The sequence below is a fragment of the Rhinolophus sinicus genome, chromosome 1 (genome assembly GCF_057876585.1).
Source record: "Rhinolophus sinicus isolate RSI-liver-muscle chromosome 1, RSI-T2T, whole genome shotgun sequence".
Taxonomy (NCBI): domain Eukaryota; kingdom Metazoa; phylum Chordata; class Mammalia; order Chiroptera; family Rhinolophidae; genus Rhinolophus; species Rhinolophus sinicus.
In genome coordinates this window covers 187,188,331-187,211,087 of record NC_142501.1, presented here as the reverse complement: position 1 = coordinate 187,211,087, position 22,757 = coordinate 187,188,331, and the positions used below count along the sequence as shown (strand labels likewise).

The following is a 22,757-nucleotide window of genomic DNA, read 5'->3' as shown; positions in this document are numbered from 1 at the left end:
CTCCAGCCCAACCATTATCTCTAAATGGTCCATCATTTGGAAAGCACTAGGGTCACTTCCCTGCCTAAAACCCATGTGGCTCCCATGACCCTTAATGAATAGAGGCTGGTCCTCCGCAACTTCTCTAAGCTCATCTCTTGAACATATATTTAACAGGAGGAGTTTGGGGGAGGAGTCCCTCTCTAAGAAAATGAATACAAAAGTAGTAGATACAAAAGTAAACATTTATTTTAAATGAAAAAAGTCACAGCAAATGTTGAAACCTGAAAAATATAGGTCCTTTCCTTTCAGACCACCTCACGCAATCAAGTGGGGTTTTTTTTAAAACAAAGAAATCATTCCAGATTGCAATCCAGTCTCTGCTTTCCACCTAAAACTTCCACCACTCGCAGCAACCCTCAGAACTCATCAGGAACTGGCTGTTCAAGGGAGAGAACCCAAAGGCTGAATCTCAGTAACTTTCTAGCAAACTCTGCTCTACTTGTGCTTGAACTTCCAATAAGCCAAACTATACTCCAAACACACTCCGTGCAGTTTGCTGCCTCTCTGCCTGTGCTCAGACATTAAATGCACTTGTCCATTCCATGCCCCATCCTGTATTGCCCTGACCTCCTCTCAGCTCTATCCATCCATCTTGCTTAAATAATTTCTAGTTATTTTTCAACATCCAGCTCAAGTGTTACCTGAATTACCCACATTGGGTGACTCCTTTCAGGGCTCTCTTAATTCCAAGTGCAGCTCTCCCCAAACATTTGCACAGCCCAGGGAAACAAATGGGCTTCCACTTATAATGTGCCTAAATATTTAGAAGTTATAAATCAAGCTGACAAACTGTAAAATAAAATACATTCTCTTCTCCTGACTGAGAAGTATATCTTTCAGATGGTTGGGTTCAAGGTTGGATTCTTGAACTCATTGTAGTTCTAAACTAGAACTTGCTGCACTAAGAGAGCTGGCCCCAAATCCGGGACCACATCATCTTCTCTTCTTAAGCAAGTCCTTCCCCAAACTTTCTTCCACACTGCAATAGCTTCACATGTGCACATGTGGACGCCCCAGCCCTGTCCAAGCTCCATCTATTATCCCTGCAAATAGCTACCCCAAGGCCATCCTTCAGGCTAAGTGTGTGCCCACCAGTGGTACAATCCAGGGGATGGATTCAGGGAGAGGACAGTGCAGAGAACTCCAGGTTCAGTGCATGGTCTAGAAAAAGAGGCAAACTCTATGATCCCTTTGCCTCTCCATACGCCCCACCTGTGGGAAGAGGCAAAGCAAAAAAGAGACCCTAGTGAGGCTTTCTAATGCACACCGGTGAGGCCAAGAGTCCCTCTTGCCTGGCTCTCAGGGTGATGCTGTTTACGTGAAAGATAGGTATGTCTCCCCATAGACTGTGAGCTCTTTATGAGCAAAGACTGCTTCTGAATCCATTGTTGCCTGCAAACTATAATTGTCTGAAAATAAATGAATGAATGAATGAATGAATGAAGAAAGGAGGGAAAGAAGAACATGAATCTGGGCCTAGAAAGCCTATAAAATTATGATTTGGGGAATGCTTGTGTTCCACACAACTATCCCACCAGGCTCCCTATTGAACTGTAGATTCTGTCCACAGAGAAGGAGCCTTTCCCACCAAGAGGCAAGGCTTTTTTAAATGCAGGTCACTAGGATGCTAATTAAAAATACAGTGATTTAAAATATCTACATAGTGGCCAAGAATATGCTTTTTTTTCACAAGTTCACCAATGACTCTTACATATACTGACCAGGGGTTTAAAAATACAAATACTGGTTGAGGTAACACTAGAACCATCTTCAAAATGAAGTGCAGTTGTCTCTTAGAAATAAATACAATTTCCTGGTAGCATACTTTTCCCTGATTCAGTGGTGAGAGAGTGTATTGGTCTGATAATAGACTCAGAAGGGACAAAATGAAGGGAGGATGAAAAAGGTAAAAAGAGGAGACAATAAACTACACTACTTTAAAAAAAAAATAATGAATGCATAGTACCTACCACACTAAATGGCACAATGTAACTTAATACATGGTCAGTTAAAATAGGAAAATCACTTTCAAAATTTCAGCTCTTGTCACAGTTGGCCCTGTTTCTCTGCAGCTGGGCAAAGACAATTAGAAACCATGCAGTGAGGTATTTTTGTCACACACAGCTGCAATTTCTGCTCTCACACTTCCAAAAAGTTGAGGAGATTTTTAAAAAACATGTTATGAAAGAATTTTGTTCCCAGAGAATTCATTAATCAAAGTGTCACGGAAGGGACCTTACTATCAATTTGTGGATGGGATGAATTTGGTGCAATGTCTGTGATGTTTCCTTCATTAAGTTACAGAGAAGAGAGTTGCAACAACTGTGTGAGACACTAGAAAGAAAAGGGACATGGGATCAAAATCTTTCCTTTGAATATAATATTAGAATGTTAGAAAAGTGACTTAACATCGCTTTGTTTTAATTTTCTTAACTCTAAAATGTAGTTAATAATATATATTTCTGTTTCACAGGGCTGTTCTTTGTGGTTTAAATATAGTGGTTGATGTAAGGCACATTTACAGCACCTTACTCTGTGGATGTTTGATAAACATAAGCCCCTTCAATTTATTTATCTAAGGTAAATTAGTTGTGTGTATAATACAACACACAAGACAAAGATACAGTAAAATCAACCATTGCCAAGTTGACTTTCTAGTCAACAATCAATTAACTTTTGATATTCCTCACACAACATATACTTGTTTAATCGTGACGTATTTCTTATTAAGTCTTAATTTGATAGCCTGTAAAACCCTAAATTTCTCATATAAAATTAAATACATTTATCAGTGGTTCATATTCAGATTGCTTCAATTAACTGACATAAATTATCACATTTACTTGTACTAACAAAAGCAATAAATAAATGCCTGTTTAAATTGGACTTAATTTGGGTTCTAAATTTGATTTGCTTTTGATTTAACTTTGATTTGTTCACAATTTTAGCATGTTTACTGGGTTCCTATTAGATGTAGAATGATTCTATTTCTTTGTATTTAGATTTTGCATGAAGCATAGTAAGCCCAGTAATTTGAATACAAATTCAGTAACTGAGGATTTTCTGGTCAAGATGGCAGAGTAAGTAAATGCAGTGCCCACCACCTCTCAGGACCACATTGATAACAACTAAAGGACAGAACAACCATTATTGAGAATCACCTGAAGTCTAGCTGAACCAAAGCCCTACAACCATGATATACAAAAGAAGCCACCTGGAGACTGATAGGAGGGTCAGAGACTCAGAACAGGCTGGTCCCACACCTACATGTGACCATTAAAAATCAGGAAGGATATCTCAGCTGCCCCAGCTGGAGGAACAAGGGGTCCCAACCCATCTCCAGCCGAGGGTTTCAGTGCCAGGGAGAGAAGTCTCCAGAACTTCTGGCTGTGAAAACCAGAAGTTGTGGTTGAGTGAGCCAGAGGGTGGCTGCACTCCCAGACATCCTCTTTAAAGAAAACGCACATGAACTTACTCACTAAGGTACTCACTCTCTTTGAGCACCAGTGCTGGGGCAGCAGCTTGAAAGGCAACAGGGACATGCCCAGAGGTACAGACTTGTCTGGCCTCAGGATGAGAGCTGGAGGGGCAGAGTTCTCCCGGAGAGAGGAGCTGGTGGAAGCCATTGTTTCTTTGTTGAGCCCTTTCCCTCCATGCATATACACACAGGCAGAGGCACTTTTGTCTGCCCCGCCCTAGTGATTCCCTGAGGCTAAGCCCCACCCAACATTCAGGCACACCCAAGCTGCTCCCAGTGGCTTTTCCCTCTGAATGGTCTTCCTTAGCTCAATATGCAGACTTTCCTAAAATCTCTCAAAGGTTCACAAAACCAAAACAAGCAGCATCTGGCTTCTGCATGTCCCATACCTCTGGCTGAGCAGGCCTAAGCCAGCAATAGCAAAAGCCAGCCTTGGTTTATGGCTTGGCCTCTCAAGGCACCTCCAAGCAGAGTGCAGTCAGTGGCCATCTCTGGATTGCTTTGTGGCTCATGCCAGGTGGCCCTGGGCTGGGCACAGACTGTGGGTAAACTTGGCCTGCAGCAGGTACCCTCCCAGGAGGCCCTAGCGCTGACAGACCCAGTGACTAGCTTTGGACTGGGCCAGAGAATCATCCAGCCACCTCCAACGAAGACACACCCAAAGGACAGACTGAGAAGGCACCAGAGCCCCACTAAAGTAAACACTCCTCTGTAGGGTCAGCCTCTACACAGCAGCTCCTCCACTGTAGTCACAGCCAGTCCTCACAACCAATCAGCCTGAGTGTCAATCACTCCCACTGCAAAGAGCAATCAAGTCTCAATTACAACAGGGGGGCACACACAAACCACACAGGGAACACACCTGGAGCATCCAACTCTACTGACCAGGGAGACTGCACCACTGGGTCCCACAAGACACCAATTACATAAGGCCACACTACTAAGACCAGTAGATATAGCAGCCCTACCTAATACATAGAAACAAACACAGGGAGGCAGACAAAATCAGGAGACAAAGAACAATGTTCCACGTAAAAGAACAGAACAAAGTTCCAGAAAAGGAACTAAGTAAAATGGAGACAAAGCAATCTACCAGACACAGAGTTACAAACACAGGTTATAAGGATGCTCAGTGATCTCAGGGAAAACTTCAACAAACAGATAAGAAACATAAAAATGGAGAGAGAAAAACATAAAAAATAGTCAGAAATAAAGACTACAATAACTGAAATGAAGAATACGTTAGAGGGATTCAGTAGATTAAATGAAGGATCAAATCAGCAATTTAGAAAATAAGGTAGCAAAAAATACCCAATCAGAACAGCAAAAAGAAAAAAAAATTCAAAAAAATGAGGAGAGTTTAAGGGGTCTGTGGGACAACATGAAATGTACCAACATTCACGTCATAGGAGTACCAGATGGAGGATAGAGCAAGGACTTGAAAACCTATTTGAAGAAATAATGAATAAAAACTTTCCCAACCTGGCAAAGGAAATAGATATACAAGTCCAGAAAGTGCAGAGAATCCCAAACAAGAGGAGTCCAAAAAGGCCCACACCAAGATACATCATAATTAAAACGGCAAAGGTTAAAGAATCTTCAAAGAAAGAATCTTCAAAGCAGCAAGAGAAAAGCAGTTAGTTACCTAGAAGAGAGCTCCCATAAGACTACCAGCTGATTTCTCAACAGAAAGTTTACAGGCCAAAAGGAAGTGGCAGGAAATATTTAAAGTGATGAAAGCAAGGACCTACAACCAAGATTACTCTATACAGCAAAGATATCATTTAGAAGCGAAGAATAGATAAAGAGCTTCCCAGACAAGGAAAAGCTAAAGAAGTTCCTCACCACCAAACCAGTGTGACTGGGAATATAAGAGGAACTTCTTTAAGACAAAAATAAATAAATAATAAGTAAATAAATAAATAATAAAATGGCAATAACTACATATCTCTCAATAATTATTTTCAATGTAAATGGATTAAATGTTCCAATCAAAAAGCAGGTGTCTGAAAGGAAAAGAAAACAAGAGTCTTACATATATTGCCTGCAAGAGACTAACTTCAGATCAAAAGACACACACACAGACTGAAAGTAAAAGGATGGGAAATAGACATTCGTGAAAATGGAGAAGAAAAAAAAGTTTGGGTAGCCATACTTATACCAGACAAAATAGACTCTAAAGCAAAGTCTATAACAAGAAACAAAGAAGAACCCAGTAATCCCACTTTAGGGTATTTATCTGAAGAAACCCAAAATGCTACTTCAAAGAGATATGTGCATCCATATGTTCATTACAGCATTGTTTACAATAGCCAAGATGTGGAGGCAGCATTGGTATCCATGGATGGATGAATGGATAAAGAGTAAGCAGTACATATATACAATGGAATATTGCTCAGCCATGGAAGGGAATGGGTTTTTGCCATCTGTGGCAGAATGGACGGACCTACAGGGTGTTGTGCTGAGTTGAGTATATCAGACTGTGAAAGACAGATGTAATGTGATTTTGCTTATATGTGGAATCTAAAGAACAAAATAAACAAACAAACAAAACAGAAACAAACTCATAGATACAGAGAGCATTTTGATGGTTGCCAGATGGGAGGGGTTTGGGAATGGGTGAAAAGGGGAAGGGATTATGAAGTACAAATTGGTTGTTACAAAGTAGTCATGGTGATGTAGGGTATAGCATAAGGAATCTAGTCAATAATACTGTAATAACTATGTATGGTGTCAGATGGATACTAGATTTATTGGAGTGATAGATGGGAGGGGGTTGGAGGCAGGGTGAAAATAGTGAAGTTATTTGAAATACAAATTGGCAGTTACAAAATAATCACAGGGATGTAAAGTAGAGCATAAAGAATATAACCAATAATATGGTAATAACTACGTATAGTGCCACATGGGTACTAGTCAAGGGGATCACTTCTTAAATTTTATGACTGTCTAGCCACTATGCTATATACTTGAAATTAATATAAATAATATTCAATGTCAACTATAATTGAAAAATGTGAAGGGGAATAACAGATTCAAATTTTCAGGTATAAAATAAATAAGTCATGGGGATGTAATGTACAACATAGGGAATATAGTCAATACTATTGTGATAGCATAATATGGTGTCAGATGTTTGCTGGACTTATCATGGTGATCACTTCTTTAATTATATAAATATTGAATAACTATTTTGTACACCTAAAACTAATATAATATTGTATGTTCGCTATATATAAATAAAAATACTTTTAAAAATCAGTAACTGAGTTGACCTATGTTCTTTTAAAATAATTCTCAAACCTCCACCAAAATCTTAATGTGCAAAAACCATTAAGTAGCCTATATACACATATGTAGAGAGTTTGAGAAAGTATGTTGAAAAAAAATCCAGAACTGCAATATATAACATAAAAACGAAGAAATAGAGAGTAAAATCATAGAATACCACCACACTGAAATAACAGAAGCAACAAAAAGTCAAAGAAACAATGGAGACACTATCTTACCCAAAAAACAGAGATAGAATTATAAGAAATTCTCATATATCAATAATCACCCTAAATGTAAATTGACTGAACTCACCAATAAAAAGACACACAGTAGCAGACTGGATCAAAAAACTAAATCCAACTGTATGCTGCCTCCAAGAAATACATCTCAGCCACAAATACAGACTCAAAGTAAAAGGGTAGAAACTGACACTCCAAGTAAATGGTATCCAGAGAAAAGCAGGTGTATCCATACTGATATCAGATGAAACAGACTTCAGGATAAAAAAGGTAACAAGACAAAAAGATGGACATTTCATAATGAAAAAGGGTACTTAACAACAAGAAAACATAACAGTAATCAATATTTATTCCCCCAATCAGGGTGCACCAAAATATACAAAGCAACTACTAACAGAACTAAAGGGAGAAATTGACCAAAACACAATTATAGTAGGGGACGTAAATACATCATTGACAGCTATGGATAGATTATCCAAACAGAAAATAAGTAACAAAAGAGTGGCCCTAAATGACACATTAGCTGAAATGGACATAATTAACATTTATTGAGCACTTCATCCTAGAATATCAGACTATACATTCTTTTCTAGTGTACATGGAACATTCACAGGGATAGATCATATATTGGGACATAAAACTAGCCTCAGCAAATTTAAGAAGATTGAAATCATACCAAGCATATTCTCAGATCACAAGGCTTTAAAATTAGATATCAACTGCAAAAAAGAAAGCAGGAAAAACCACAAATATGTGGAGATTAAACAACATACTTTTAAAGAACACGTGGGTCAAAGAAGAAATAAGAGGAGATATCAAAAGATACATAGAAATAAATGAGAATGAAAATTTTGGGGATGCAACGAAAGCAATTTTAAGAAGGAAATTTATATCATTACAGGCCTATATCAAGAAAGAAGAAAAATCCCAGATAAATAACTTCATGTTACACCTTAACTAGAAAAAGAAGAACAAATGAAATCCAAAGTCAGCAGAAGGAAGGAAATAACAAAAATCAGAGCAGAACTAAATGAAACAGAGAACAAAAATAGAAAAAAGTAATACCACAAAGAGCTGGTTCTTTGAAAAGATTAATAAAATTGACAAACCCTTGGCTAGACTCACCATGTTAAAAAGAAAAAAGACACAAATAAAATCAGAAATAAAAGAGGGGAACTTATCACGGATGCCCCAGAAATACAAAGGATCATTCAAGAGGACTATGAAGGATTATATGCCACCAAATTCAATAAGCTAGAAGAAATGGACATGTTGTTAGAAACATAGCCTTCCTAGGCTGAATCACAAAGAATTGGAAAATCTAAATAGACCAATCAACAGTAAGGAAATTGAATCAGTCATCTGAAACCTTCCCAAAAGCAAAAGTCTGGGACCAGATGGCTTCACTAGTGAATTCTACCAAACAGTCGAAGAGGACCTAACACCTGGCCTACTCAAACTCTTCCAAAAAATTGAAGAGACAATACTCCCTAACTCATTTTATGAGGCCAACATTACTCTGATATAAAAACCTAGTAAGGATAACACACAAAAAAGAAAATTACAGACCAATATCTCTGATGAATACAGATGCAAAAATCCTAAACAAAATTCTAGTAAATCGAATGCAACAATGCATTAAAAAGATTATACATCATGACCAAGTGGAGTTCATCCCAAGGGCACAAGGATGGTTCAACATCTACAAATCCATCAATGTGTATTGTGTACATAAAAAAATAAAGGAAGAAAATCGTATGATTATATCAATAGATTCAGACAAAACATTTGACAAGATACAACATCCATTTATGATTAAAACACTTAATAAAATGGGTATAGAAACAACACAATAAAGGCCATATATGACAAACCCTCAGCTAATATCATAATTAATGGTGAAAAACTGAAGCCCTTTGCTTTATGTTCAGGAACAAGACAGTGCTGTCCCCTATCACCTCTGCTTTTCAACACAGTATTGGAAGTCCTAGCAGAGCAATCAGGCAAGAGAAAGAAATAAAGCCATCCAAATTGGGAATGAAGGAGTTAAATTGTCACTTTTTGCAGATGACATGATGCTGTATATAGAAAACTCTAAAGACGCCACCAAAAAGTTATTAGAAACAATAAACAAATACAGTGAAGTTGCCAGCTACAAAATCAATATACAAAAGTCTATTGCATTCCTATATACTAACAATGAAATCACAGAAAAAGAAATAAAAAACAATTCCTTTTGCAACTGAAACAAAAAGAATAAAATACTTAGAAATAAACTTAACCAATGATGTGAAAGACCTATAGGCTGAAAACTATAACACATTTTTAAAACAAATTGAAGAAGCCATAAAGAAATGGAAAGACATTCCATGTTGACAGATTGGAAGAATCAATATAGTTAAAATGGCCATATTACCCAAAGCAATACACAGATTTAATGCAATCCCCATCAAAATCCCAATGGCATTTTTAAAAGAAATAGAACAAAAAATCATCTGATATTTATGGGACCAAAAAAGACCCCAAAGAGTGAAAGCAATCTTAAGACAAAAGAACAATGCTGGCGGTATCACACTCCTGACTTCAGCTTGTACTACAGGGCAACAATAATCAAAACAGTATGGTGTTGGCAGAAAAACAGACACACAGACAAATGGAATAGAATTGAGAACCCAGAAATAAACTCACATAAATATGGACAGATAATTTTCAAAAAGGAGCCAAAAACATACAATGGAGAAAAGAAAGCCTCTTTAATAAATGGTGCTGGCAGAATTGGAAAGCAACGTACAAAAGAATGAAACTACACTGCTATCTGTCACCATGCACCAAAATTAACTCAAAATGGATCAAAGATCTAAACATAAGACCTGAAACAATAAACTGCATAGAAGTAAACACAGGTACTAAACTTATGGACCTTGGGTTCAAAGAGCATTTTATGAATTTGAACTCAAAGGCAGGGAAATAAAAGCTAAAATAAATCAATGGGACTATATCAAACTAAAAAGCTTCTGCACTGCAAAACAAACCATCAACAAAATAAAGAGGCAACCAACCAAATGAGAGAAAATTTTTGCAAACAATGCCTCCGATAAGGGGCTAATATCTAAAATATATAAGGAACTCATACAACTCAACAACAACAACAAAAAAAAAAAACAACCCAATTGAAAAATGGGCAGAGGACCTGAAGAGACATTGCTCCAAACAGGGCATACAAATGGCCACTAGACATGAAAAAATGTTCAACATCACTAATCATCAGAGAAATGCAAATAAAAACCACAATGGGATATCACCTCACACCAGTCAGAATGGCTATCATCAAGACAAATAGTAACAAGTGTTGGAGAGGCTGTGGAGAAAAAGAAACCCTCATACACTGTTGGTGGGAATGTAGATTGGTGCAGCGCTATGGAAGGCAGTGTGGAGGTTGGTTCCTCAAAAACTTAAGAATAGAATTACCATATGACCCAGCAATCCCTCTCCTGGGTATCTACTCAAAAAAATCTGAAAACATTTATCTGTAAAGATATATGTTTTCCAATGTTTACTGCAGCTTTATTTACGATGGCCACGACATGGAAACAACCAAAGTGTCCTTCAATAGATGATTGGAGAAAGAAATTGTGGTATGTATACACAATGGAATACTATTCTGCCATAAGAAAATATGAAATAGTACCATTTGCAACGACATGGATGGATCTTGAGATTATTATGCTGAGCAAAATAAGTCAGACAGAAAAAGTCGAGAACCATGTGATTTCACTGAGTTGTGGTATATAAAACTGAAAACAACAAAAGAACAAGGCAAACAAATGAGGAAACAAAAACTCATAGACAAAGACAATATTTTAGTGGTGACCAGAGGGTATGAGGGGAGGGGAGGTGGTAGATGAGGGTAAAAGGGATCAAATATATGGTGACTCTGGGTGGTGAACATACAATGTGATATATATAGATGATGTATTACAGAATTGTACACCTGAAATCTATGTAACTTTATTAACATCTGTCATCCCAATAAACTTACAAAAAAAATTAATAAAGGCCAAAAAAATAGTAATTCTCATAGCAAAAACTAAAATGTTATACATGGGAAACTTCTAACAAAGGTACTTTCAAAAACTGCCTGAAAATTTGTGACAGTTGTCCTCACACACAAAAACAATTTTTATAATGCCAATGTCACCATTAATTACAATGGGTATTAGCGGCCTAATGAATTTTGCATTAGAGCCCTTGACTTACTTTTCAAATTCTTAATTATGTCTTTATTAACATTCCATATAATGTCTTCTCATTTTTTTTAGAATCTATACCTGGAAATGCCTTCTTTTGTGTGTGTCATAAAACACATCTAAACCTAGTATTTTAATAATTAACATATCTAATTCAGCAAAAATAATAATAATAATAGTAAAGCAATGAGAATTTCTGTCCACATTTCAAAAAACACTAACATACACATAGTAACAAGTCTTTCCGAACTGGGCACACAGCCTTTGATTTATGCCTCAAACAATTGGCCTTCTGCCCCACTTCTTAGATCCCTGGATGGTTAAATCTTTACTTCAGTTAGAAAAGTCTATTTTGTAGGCTTTCACCCCCAGAATGGTCAGGCTGCTGATGATATTTCTCAGAAAAGTTGTATTAGGTTGATGCAAAAGTAATTGCGGTTTAAAAGGTTAAAAATCATTGCAAAAGCCGCAATTATTTAGCACCAATCTAATATCAAATTGCTGGAGACCATTAAATTAAATAATGTTTAAGTACCTTCAAATTATTTAGACAATTATTATAAATATGAGATATTGTCAAGTCTTATCTTCTTAAGGCATCCCTTTATGGGAAAAAATAGGAGGAGAAATATTTTCTACTACATATTTTTTACAAACTATACTACAATCTCCTCAAAGATTAAAGAGTCATTGCAGCTGGGAATGTTCCATCACTCCCTCCACTTTTAATAACATAAATGTGTCAAGAGAAAAGATTGAGGCAGCTCCTTTGGCATGCGTAACTCTGTGTCAAAGAGCTACAGCTTGTGCTCTTTCAATTAAAAGTTTATTTTTGTGTGTGTGTTGTTAAAATATCCAAATGTGTGTCTGTGTGTACATATATATTTCTGTAAGCAACAAAGGGTGTAGTATTTCTGCAAAATGAATCAAGAAATCTTGACTACAGAGTTCTAAGAAACGTTGGGTTGAATTATCCTGGTCCATTAGTAACCATGCTGTGTAGTAAAAGCAGCATGCTTATCCCATTTTCCCCGAAAATCAGACCTGGCTGGACAATCATCTCTAATGCATCTTTTGGAGCAAGAATTAATATGGCCTGATATTATATTATATCATATCATATCATATAATATCATATCATATATTATATTATATTATAGACACAGTCTTACATTATAGTAAAATAAGACGGGGTCTCATATTAATTTTTGCTCTAAAAGATGCTTCGAGCTGATGGTCCGGCCAGGTCTTATTTTCGGGGAAACACGATATTTTAGGACCTTTACTGCACTACTTCCTTACCTCACACTTCCATTCTTTCATCCATAAAATGAGCAGATTGAACTGCAGTATATTTAAAACACTAACATCCAATGATTGATTATTTCTGGAAAACAAAATAATAAACTTATATCTGGGTTTTACTAGCTATACTGATTAGCCCTATTTGCTTGAAACCCCAGCTTATAACACATAGCCTCTGGTTTCAAGTTTTCACAAGATGTATCATGTATTTAATTTCAGCCATACAATTTAAACTTGCAAATTAATCTAGCATTTCTCTGAACAGGTGAGAAACCAAAATTATATTCAAATAATGTAGAAATTAACTATTTTTTTCTGGATTGTTGTACTATGCTTGTGGAACAAAAACTTAAAGAACTTTTGTAGCACATAAAAATAATTTATAAAGAGAAGATAAAAATCACATTTAAAGAATTCTTAACTTTTATTTTACCAAGTATATATTATTGCTATAGAATTCTCATTTATATAGTACTGATTTTTAAAATACTGCATATTTTAAAGTATTGAATTATAAGTTACTTATAAAGTTTAAGCCCAATTCTCCCATTATTCTATTGGCAAATACAGTCAAATGCAGGTAATTTTGATCAGCAAATATGTCACGATGCAGGTATTTTTGCCTCTACACAGTTCTTTAAACAAAACCACAAGTTGCAAGAATTGAGTTGAGTAATAATTGAATGTGTTCACTCCCATTTAATACAAATGATCCTTAAACATAGACATGAAAATAACCAATTCAAAAAGAAGTTGACTATCCAAGATAAAATGATATTATTGTGATATGAAGCTATAGTTATAGAATTTTTTTACTCACACTTTCATTTAATGTTCTTCAATATAATATTGTATTAATTACATAGATGAAAACAAATAGACTTCATATGTTGTGTTATGTTTAGAATAGCAATTTTTTTAGTTCTAAAATAAAATGACAAGGCTATTGTTTTTATTTTGTTCCCATCCATTTTTTTCTTTTCTTTTTAAAGATTGGGTAATGTGAACCTCACCACAGCCTTTCATTTAAAGTTTTGAAAAACTCTGGATTCTTTCTTTATCAGCAAATAAAGATAAGAGTAGCATGCTAAAAATGCCAATTTTGCTTCTTGTCTTGAAAGGTGATAATGTGCTTTCCAAAGCAAATTTTCTTTTCTAAATCCCAAGACTCTGTAATATCACCTTAATAATCTTTTCATCTTAAATAGCACGATTCTTTGAAAATATTAATTACTGAACCATTCATGATATCATTTTGAAATTATGTTATACCACTTGTAACACTTTAGCAAATTCAAAATGTTATACAAAGAGAAATCAATATTATTAGAGGGCTATTGACCAAGAAAGACTTTTCAGAAACACTGTTCAGAAATGCTATTCTAAGCATAAGTGCATACATGCTTGAATACTAATTAGGTACCGAAAACAACAAGCTTTGTTTGGGTGGAGAAATAACTCACTAGTCAAAGGTCCTATGAGTGGAAAAATTTTAAGATACTGGAATCATGATATTTAAAAATAAATGCAGCTATCTATAATAAGTTCTTCATTCTAATCAGTTTTTAGTACACTTAATTGATGCATTCTTGTAGCAGGTACCTATGTAATGGAAAGAGATCATTAAAAATGAGTAACATGCTTATTTTAAAACCAAACCATTTCTATTGATATAATAGGAACAATAAAACTTAAATCATAAAAGCACTGCATTGTAAATAATATAAGGTTTTTGACTGCATTTATGCTTCAGAACTCTAACCACATTGTCTCACTTATTTGTAATCCATCAACCCAGGTGACAAATAGTCTTCTATATTTACCCCCTCAGAATATACAAGACGCATACTGTATTAGCAGCTGAAACTACAAACGCTACTGTCAATCAAACAATCTGGCAGAGTACCATATTTCTTGTCACCAAGAGGCTTAAAGCAAAGAATCTGTGCCTAATTCTTTTAAACCTTACAGGTCAAAAGGTTTTAAAATTATTTTTGACACCATTTCTTTGCTTTGTCAACAGGCCTGAGTACTTTTTAGCTTGTAAAGGATATCAAAAACGACTCCTTCTAAACTCGCAAATTTATGGGTTTTAAGACATCACTTTTCACAGTAACATAATTCTGCAGGAAGATTAGATGATTGCTATGCCTCAGAAAGATGTTGTTATGATTTTGTAAACTGTGTCCTAAATGCTTGGCTGCACAGTACCTAGAACTGGGCCAAATGGCCAGTGGGCCCTCAGATGGGTTTTGGCTGCGATAATGGTATGGCCCTCGGATAGGTAGTCCTTACTCAGTTAAGTGAGTCACAGCTTCTAGAGTCATTATCAGTTTGCCATGGCCTATACTGAATCAGAAGGGAAACATTTTAGCATTTTTTTAAATTAAGTCCTTAAAGCCCAAATCACATTAATTTATGCACTTTCTGATGAAACATAGACTCATCCTCTCCTTGCATAAGGAGCATTTGAATTCACATTTTTCACCCTTGAGCTTTTTCTCTTCCCTTACTTGTTTGGTATTCAGGCCATTACAGTGCACCTTCCGGTCTTTTCCAAAGGCTTTCCCATCTTTCTCCACATTTCAAATATCTCCTCCTTTCCATCCTATGGACCTGATTGTATCAGTGGGCTCTCTCCCAGCCAGGTACACTTCTGTCTGTTTGATTTTTGACACCCTAATGAGCTTATTTTTCCACTCAACAGTCTCTTTTGCTTGGATTAGCTCAGAGAGAAATCTTATCATTCTGTTAGCACCACTCCTAGGAAGGAAATCTATTCCTTGCCTTCTTTGTCTAATCTTTTTACTCTAATATCAATAAGCCATCTTCATGACCATATGCCTTACACCTGATGCACTCTCTATGGAAACTTACTGGCTCCACTCACTTTTTAAAAGACTATCTCTTCATGATGCTCTTCCTGACATTTTGAAAGACAATGACAAGATCCTACTGGCCTCACCCTGACTAAACATGAAATAGTTTTCACAGTCTCTCAGTTACCACTCAAGAGTGATACACAATGCTATTATGTAGGGTTTTATTTCATTTATTTTTTGTTGTTGTGTCTGCATGTCCTTATACTGTAAATTCCCAGTCTATGGGATGTGATTGGTGAGCAACTGTAGAATTCTAGAAATTACACATGATGCAGCAATGCATTCCATACAAAAACTGCACAATTAACATTTGTATGATGATATTGCTGAGTACTACAACTCTAAGATTTCTTCAAATTCCACCTGACTTGAGGAGGATTATTCCTCCTTTTTCCATTTATTAGAAGGCCCATCTAGTCAATAAAGAAAGAGTAATTCAGAAAAGAGTGATTGTAATATTCACTCATGTACATAAACATGAGGAAGAGAAGTTAAAATATATATAATCACACAATAATTAAAATATACATATACATATACATACACATAAAATATACACAAATATACATATACATACACATATCATTATACAATAAATATGAACCGAAAAAATTACACAATTAACTTCCATCTCCAGAGAGGAGGAAACATAGATGTCTTCAAATTCTCTCCCCTGGCCCAAACGCGCAACACTTCACTTAGAAAAATAATTACTATTACAGCAACGGTTGCTTCACTATAACAGTTTTATTTAAAAAAAAAAAAAAGCCAACCTCAATAAAAACTGAATCTATTGTGTAAAGATTTCCCAAATCTAGTATTTCTCTACACATAGGTAACAGTGGTATACACTAAGCCATAGCTTAGGCTTGTAGTTGATGTGAATGTGTTTATAAAGCAAAGGATTCTGTGTTTTTTAAAATGCACCATATTATATCCAAATGTCATTTTGCAAGCTATACATTTATAAATTTGGGCTATAATTACTATTATAATTAAATAATAAGTAATAAACATATTGTCCTAAAATGTTTTTCAATTAGAATAACTCCCCAATGTGTATTTGATTTTTTTCCATCTAAAAAGAATGTTACAATTACCGATACATAACTGCGATGCTATAGGGTGAGGTGGTAGATCTTAGGTGAGTTTTACATTCTGTTTCTACAACTTTATTTCTACAGCCTAAAACCTTAAATGATTTTTGTTTCCTAGACAATTGTCTCCCTATTTCCTTTCCTAAATTGTTTTTGTTGTTTTTTAAGGGAGAAAAAAGCACTCTATCACTAAAAAACTTAAAGCTCCCTTTCTAAATCTCTGGTAAAAATCCATGACTTTCACATTTGGAAATACAGTTGACCCTTGAACAAGATGGGTTTGAGCTGTGCAGCTCCACTTGTACACATATTTTTTTCAAGAAATATGTACACAGTTGGCCCTCCATATCCCAGTGTTTCATATCCACAATTCAACAGTATTTTCGATCAACAGTTGGAAATCCACGGATGCAGAGAGCCAACTGTATGTACTGTTCTACACCATTTTATATAAGGGACTGGAGCACAAGAAGGGGGCTGAAATCCTTTCCCATTAGATACCAAGGGGCAACTGTAGTTAAGTTTCTGAGGAGTCGAAGGTTGCATGGGGATTTTTGACTGAGGGTGGTCGGGACCCCCAACCCCCTTCATTGTTCAAAATTCAACTGTACAATAGGCCCTTCTATCACATTACCTGGAACTAAACAAAGCAGGGACTTTAACACAAAAGGTCTGCAGACACATTACTCATAGAAACAGGCCATTGTCTTACAAAAATTAATCTGCTTTTAAGAAATTTCCTGAATAAAAATGTTTCACATGTAATGTACAGACTGTAGTGATACACGTGCATGTACTAAAAAGAATTGTTTTAATCTAAATTTAGAGCAATTCTGTAAATGGCTATGTTGAGGCTTCCTTGCCTTGAGGGGTGTTTCATATCTGTGGGACTCCATGCCCAGAGATACTTTGATAGTTTTAATGTGAACATTTATAAGCCCATGCCTTGTACTAAATTACACACTAAAGAGAAGAGTGTTATGATGAGGTTCTGGTGTATCATTTGCTCTTTTACATGAATATATCAAATCAAACCCCTATCAAACCAGTAGAACCTCATTGCTGGGTAAAGATTGAGTTGTGTTTGAACCCTGGTAAGGTAGTTTTCTCCTCTTCTTCACACCAGTCATCTTTCAACTCCCCTGCTTTAAAAAGAGGCCCAAAAACAAACAAACAAAACCCGTGACCAGAATACTGAAAAACGAGGCGAGCAAACAGTTCATGACAGAGTTGGCTTTAAAGACATTATTTATATTACAGATTTAGGATTTCCTTTTTAAAGATTATAATATAGTATTTGTATCTTTCACAATAATGTAACTAAGATTATTGCCCAATTGAAAAAAAAATTCCCACTGTGCCTTGGGCATAGAGAGAATTCAATAAGTATGGAGTTTTTTCAAGGAAAATCAGTACATAATTGTGAAATAGTAAGTTAATAAATAAAATACAATGATAATTTATAGTGATAAAATTAGCCAGAAATACATATGAACTAGCATAAAGACAGTTCTCATGAAAAGGCATTTGTCATTTTCTCTACACAGCAACTGCATGATTTATTTTATTGTTTCTGTACATTTATGTGATGAACTCTCATTACAGAGTCTGAGAAGTTTGATATTGCACTTATAAAATACCCAAAAGAGAAACTTGTTAAAGTAATGTGTTCCCTTAATGGTTATATCTACTCCTCCAACTTTATTTTATTTCACTGTCATCCAGTTATAGACTGATCTAAGGTTAAACAAAAATGTTTCTTCTGAGAGCCAGAAATGGCAACTCTGACTGTTATGGAGTATCTAGGTGTAGTTGCCTCAATGCATACTTTGCTGAATAGGCCATCCCTTAGCCTGTGGCTGATGAAATGGCATTGTACAATGAGATTCAGTTCCCTTTTCATAGATTACACTCTGTTGATTCTGTTTTGCTTTTGGTCAAATGCCAAAACAATACATCTAGGAACAAGAAAGCAATGCCGCTAATTAAAACAACATATGCAATCCTAACATATGCAAAAGGAAATAAATATTTAAATAAACATGGATTTGATAAAGACTGCCATGATTAAAATTATACAAAACAAAATGAAGGCCTAAGAATAATGAATCCCCCCAAAAAAACCTCCCAGCTTAACTGGGCTGAAAACTATTTGAATCATAGAATATTTAAAGATAGATAGGATAGTAAATGTGAAATAACAAAGTAGATAAAATTTAGAAAAGGAATTCATATTATGAAATAATTTTTGTCTCTGAATAGGGCTCATTCACTGACCTATTCTTTAAAATATCTTTCTTATAAAATTTAAAGATTTTGTTTTAATTACACTAAATTATGTTTTAATTAATTAATTTTACATTTATGAAGTGCCATATTAATTTATTCCACAAATATTTATTGAGCACCTACAAAGTACAGGACACTGTGCTAGGTAATGAAGTTGAAAGGATGAATAACGCAGACATTTCCCTTCCCTTAATAGACTTAATAGGTCAGTGAAGGCTGGTGGTACAATATGTGAAACAAAAAGAAAACAAACAAATGAAGAAGACCAATTACCAAATATGATTGAAGAAATTTAACTGTGCTTAAGATAGATAACATCTGAAGAAACCCGCTTCATATACAGTGATCAGGGAAATCTCTCTGAAGAGGTGACATCAAGGCTGAGTCCTAAAAGATGAAGAGGATACAGTCACACAAAGGATGGACAGAGAGACAGAAGGATTAATAGATGCAGAGATTTTAAAAAAGAAGAACTCAGAGTGGTTTAGGAGCTCAAAAAACTTCAGTGGGGATAAACCTGAGAAAAACAACCTGATGTGGGACTGGGGAAGGAAAATAAGTTTGATTTATAGACTTTGGAAGGCGAGGGAACCAGGGTTAGTAGAAGGAGAGTAGGTGGTTTTAAGATATATTTTGAAGATAAAATTAATAGGACAGGACTGTACTATTAAAACTAGAGAACTTGGAGAATGAGACCCAGGAAGTATGAATGCATTGGACAGTCATGAGCATAATGGCCATGCTGGCACAAAATCGCTAGTATCCAAAATCAGAGACCTACATGCCTTGTGTTACACTAATTTTTATAGTTTCTCACATCATGTTCCATACTTACAATCTGGTTATTGCACTATCATCCTGAGAATTAAGTCAAGGTACATGTATGAGTATGAACGTATATATGTAAATGAATTGAGTATAAAAAAATTCTAATCTTGCTTTCCCAACTTGCAAGATGGCAGGTGAAAAAGCTGAGAAGCCGGACACTAAGGAGAAGAAACCTGAAGTCAAGAAGGCTGATACTGGTGGCAAGATTAAGAAGGCTAACCTCAAGGCCAAAATGCCTAAGAAGGGGAAGCCCCATTGTAGCCGAAACCCTGTCCTGGTCAGAGGAATCGGCAGATATTCTCTATCAGCTATGTATTCCCAAAAGGCCATGTGCAAGAGGAAGTATTCAGCAGCTAAATCCAGGATTGAAAAGAAAAAGAAGGAGAAGGTTCTTGCTACTGTCACAAAACCAGTTGGTGGCGACAAGAATAGTGGCACCTCAGTGGTTAAAATTTGCAAAATGCCTAGATACTATCCACTGAAGATGTGCCTCCAAAGCTGTTGAGCGATGGCAAGAAACCCTTCAGTAAGCATGTGAGAAAACTTTGGGCCAGCATCACTCCTGGGACCATTCTGATCATCCTCACTGGGCACCATAGAGACAAGAGGGTGGTTTTCCTGAAGCAGCTGAGCAGTGGCTTGCTACTTGTGACTGGAACTCTGTCCCTCAATTGAGTTCCTCTGCATAGAACACACCAGAAATTTGTCATCGCCACCTCCACCAAAATTGGTATCAGTGGTGTGAAAATCCCCAAACACCTCACTGATGCTTACTTCAAGAAGAAGAAGCTGCGTAAGCCCAGACACTGGGAGGGGGAGAGCTTCAATACCGAGAAAGAGAAATACCAGATTACAGAGCAGCACAAAATTGATCAGAAAGCTGTGGACTCGCAAATTCTGCCAAAAATCAAAGCTGTTCCTCAGCCCCAGGGCTACCTCTGCTCTGTGTTTGCTCTCACACATGGGGTTTATCCTCACAAACTGGTGTTCTAAATTAATTACAAAGAACCTAATTAAATGCCTGAACTGTTAAAAAAATTCTAAGCTCAATAAATCATAGACCTTTTCTTATCTAAGCACTCAATGATAGCTGAATTTTTGTAACAGTGCTTTAGTCACAGATAATGTTTGACACTACAATTGTATACCTCTTGTTTCTCAGCAAGGACTTGATGGTGAGACTGCTAGCTGTCCACCAAAAATCCATTTTCCCCTCATCTTGGACACATAACTGTCCAGTTAGATTACATTTCCAAGGCTCCCTTGCAGCTAAGAATAGCCATATGCTAAGTTCTCACCAACAAAACTGAAGAGCAGTGATCTGGGCCACTTCTGGAACTGGCCCTTAAGGCACTGAGGTTGCCCCTATATTTTCTTTTTCCTCTTGCCATCATCCTAAACAGACACATGGTGGTGGCCCATTGAAGGCCATACAGATGACAACAGTACTCTTTGAGCTGTCAGAAAAATGACACTGAGAGAACCTAAGTCTTCAAATGAACACAAGGAGCAGAACTTCCCTGCCATGTTGGAACTCTTATGTAAAAAATAAACAAAATTCCTTGTTATTAGCCACTATATTATAGGATCTCTATATTTCATCATCCTAGCTTTATCCCAAATCCTAAATACTCGTAAAGCTCTACATGTCAATACAATTATATTTCCCATGTTAGAAGCAATCTTGAACCTTACTAGGGGGGAATATAAAGAGTCTTAATTGAGTAGTGAACTGGCTTTCAATCTAAGTGATATTTGCAGATGCCTTATTGGAAGTGGAGGTAATTCTGATACAAGTATTCTATTCCCTGCTCCACCCCTCTCCCCACCATGCACATGTAGAAAGATCAGTATCCATTGTTCTATGAGGCTTTCGTAGGCAAAGAAGGTAGTTATCAAATGGTATTCTATTAGCCCCCACCACCTCACATGTTTCCATCACTCGTGAATCTGAAGGCGCAACTGAGGAATCTACTTATAGATATACATCATTGTGTGGGAGGGATATGGGGGACATCGGATGTAAGTTATTGTGAGGAAGGTGTAGACTAGCTTCAGCTCAGTGCCAGAACCATGACTCAGGAGCATCCAGGTAGGATCAGTATAGAAAATAACTGTTACCTAGCCACAAGGTGCTGAAGGCACCCAAATCACCAATGCTATTAGTATGAATGGACTTCAGTCTCCACAGGGCTGACAAAAGCTCTACTATCAAAAATATGTTATGAAGAGTAACAATTCAGAACCATAGATCATAGGTACTAATTCCTGGTTCAATCAGTTGTGGTCAGAATAGAAGGGTCATGTGTCCATTTTTACATCAGATGACAACTCTGGTTGTATTTCTCAGAATGGTGATTTGGAGGTTAACAAGCAGTTAGTAATTCGTGAACTATCCCATGGTAGTAGCAGTAGTAGTACAGTAGTCACAATCATAATAGTAATAATAATGACAAACATTTATTGAACACTTACCTAGTTCCAGGTACTGTGCCACATGCTTAATATACACCATCTAATTTAATCATTACATAACTTTGTTATCCCCATTTCACAGCTTAAGACATTAATTAGGAGAACTAGTACTCAAACAGACAGTATAACTTGAAAGCCTCACTTTTAACAATGATAATAAACTGTGACACTTATCCAACCAGAGCCCAGTCATACTGATATTTGTGTTTCCACATCTAGCATATAATTACCTGCATGCAGTAACAAATACACAAATTAACTTCGTTAGTTAAAATAATACAGTCAGAGTTTCCACAGTTCATTCTCACTATTGTGGCAACTGAAAACAATTTGCAAGGTGTAAGTGTCAACATGGTAAAACTTTAGTACAGCATGCCAGAGATATTTGTAGATTAGCATCTTGTTTGCTAATTGTGTCAGTGCTCAACTTAAGTTGTAAAATATGAAAGTAAAGAGCATGAAAGCCTTGCAGATGCTGTTAAAGCAAATATCTCCACTCTTCTTCACACATTTCAGTTTCAGCTCATAGAAATAAGGCTTCAACCCTCTCTCCACATGGATAATCACTGAAGAGGGCATTTGCAGTCTCTCTCTCTCTCTCT

At 36.2% G+C, this 22,757-nt stretch overlaps 1 pseudogene; it reads left to right on the top strand.

Annotated features, from left to right (window-relative positions):
- Positions 1-19,807: 19,807 nt before the first annotated feature.
- Positions 19,808-20,673, top strand: LOC109452730 (large ribosomal subunit protein eL6 pseudogene; annotated as a pseudogene).
- The last annotated feature ends 2,084 nt before the right edge of the window (positions 20,674-22,757 follow it).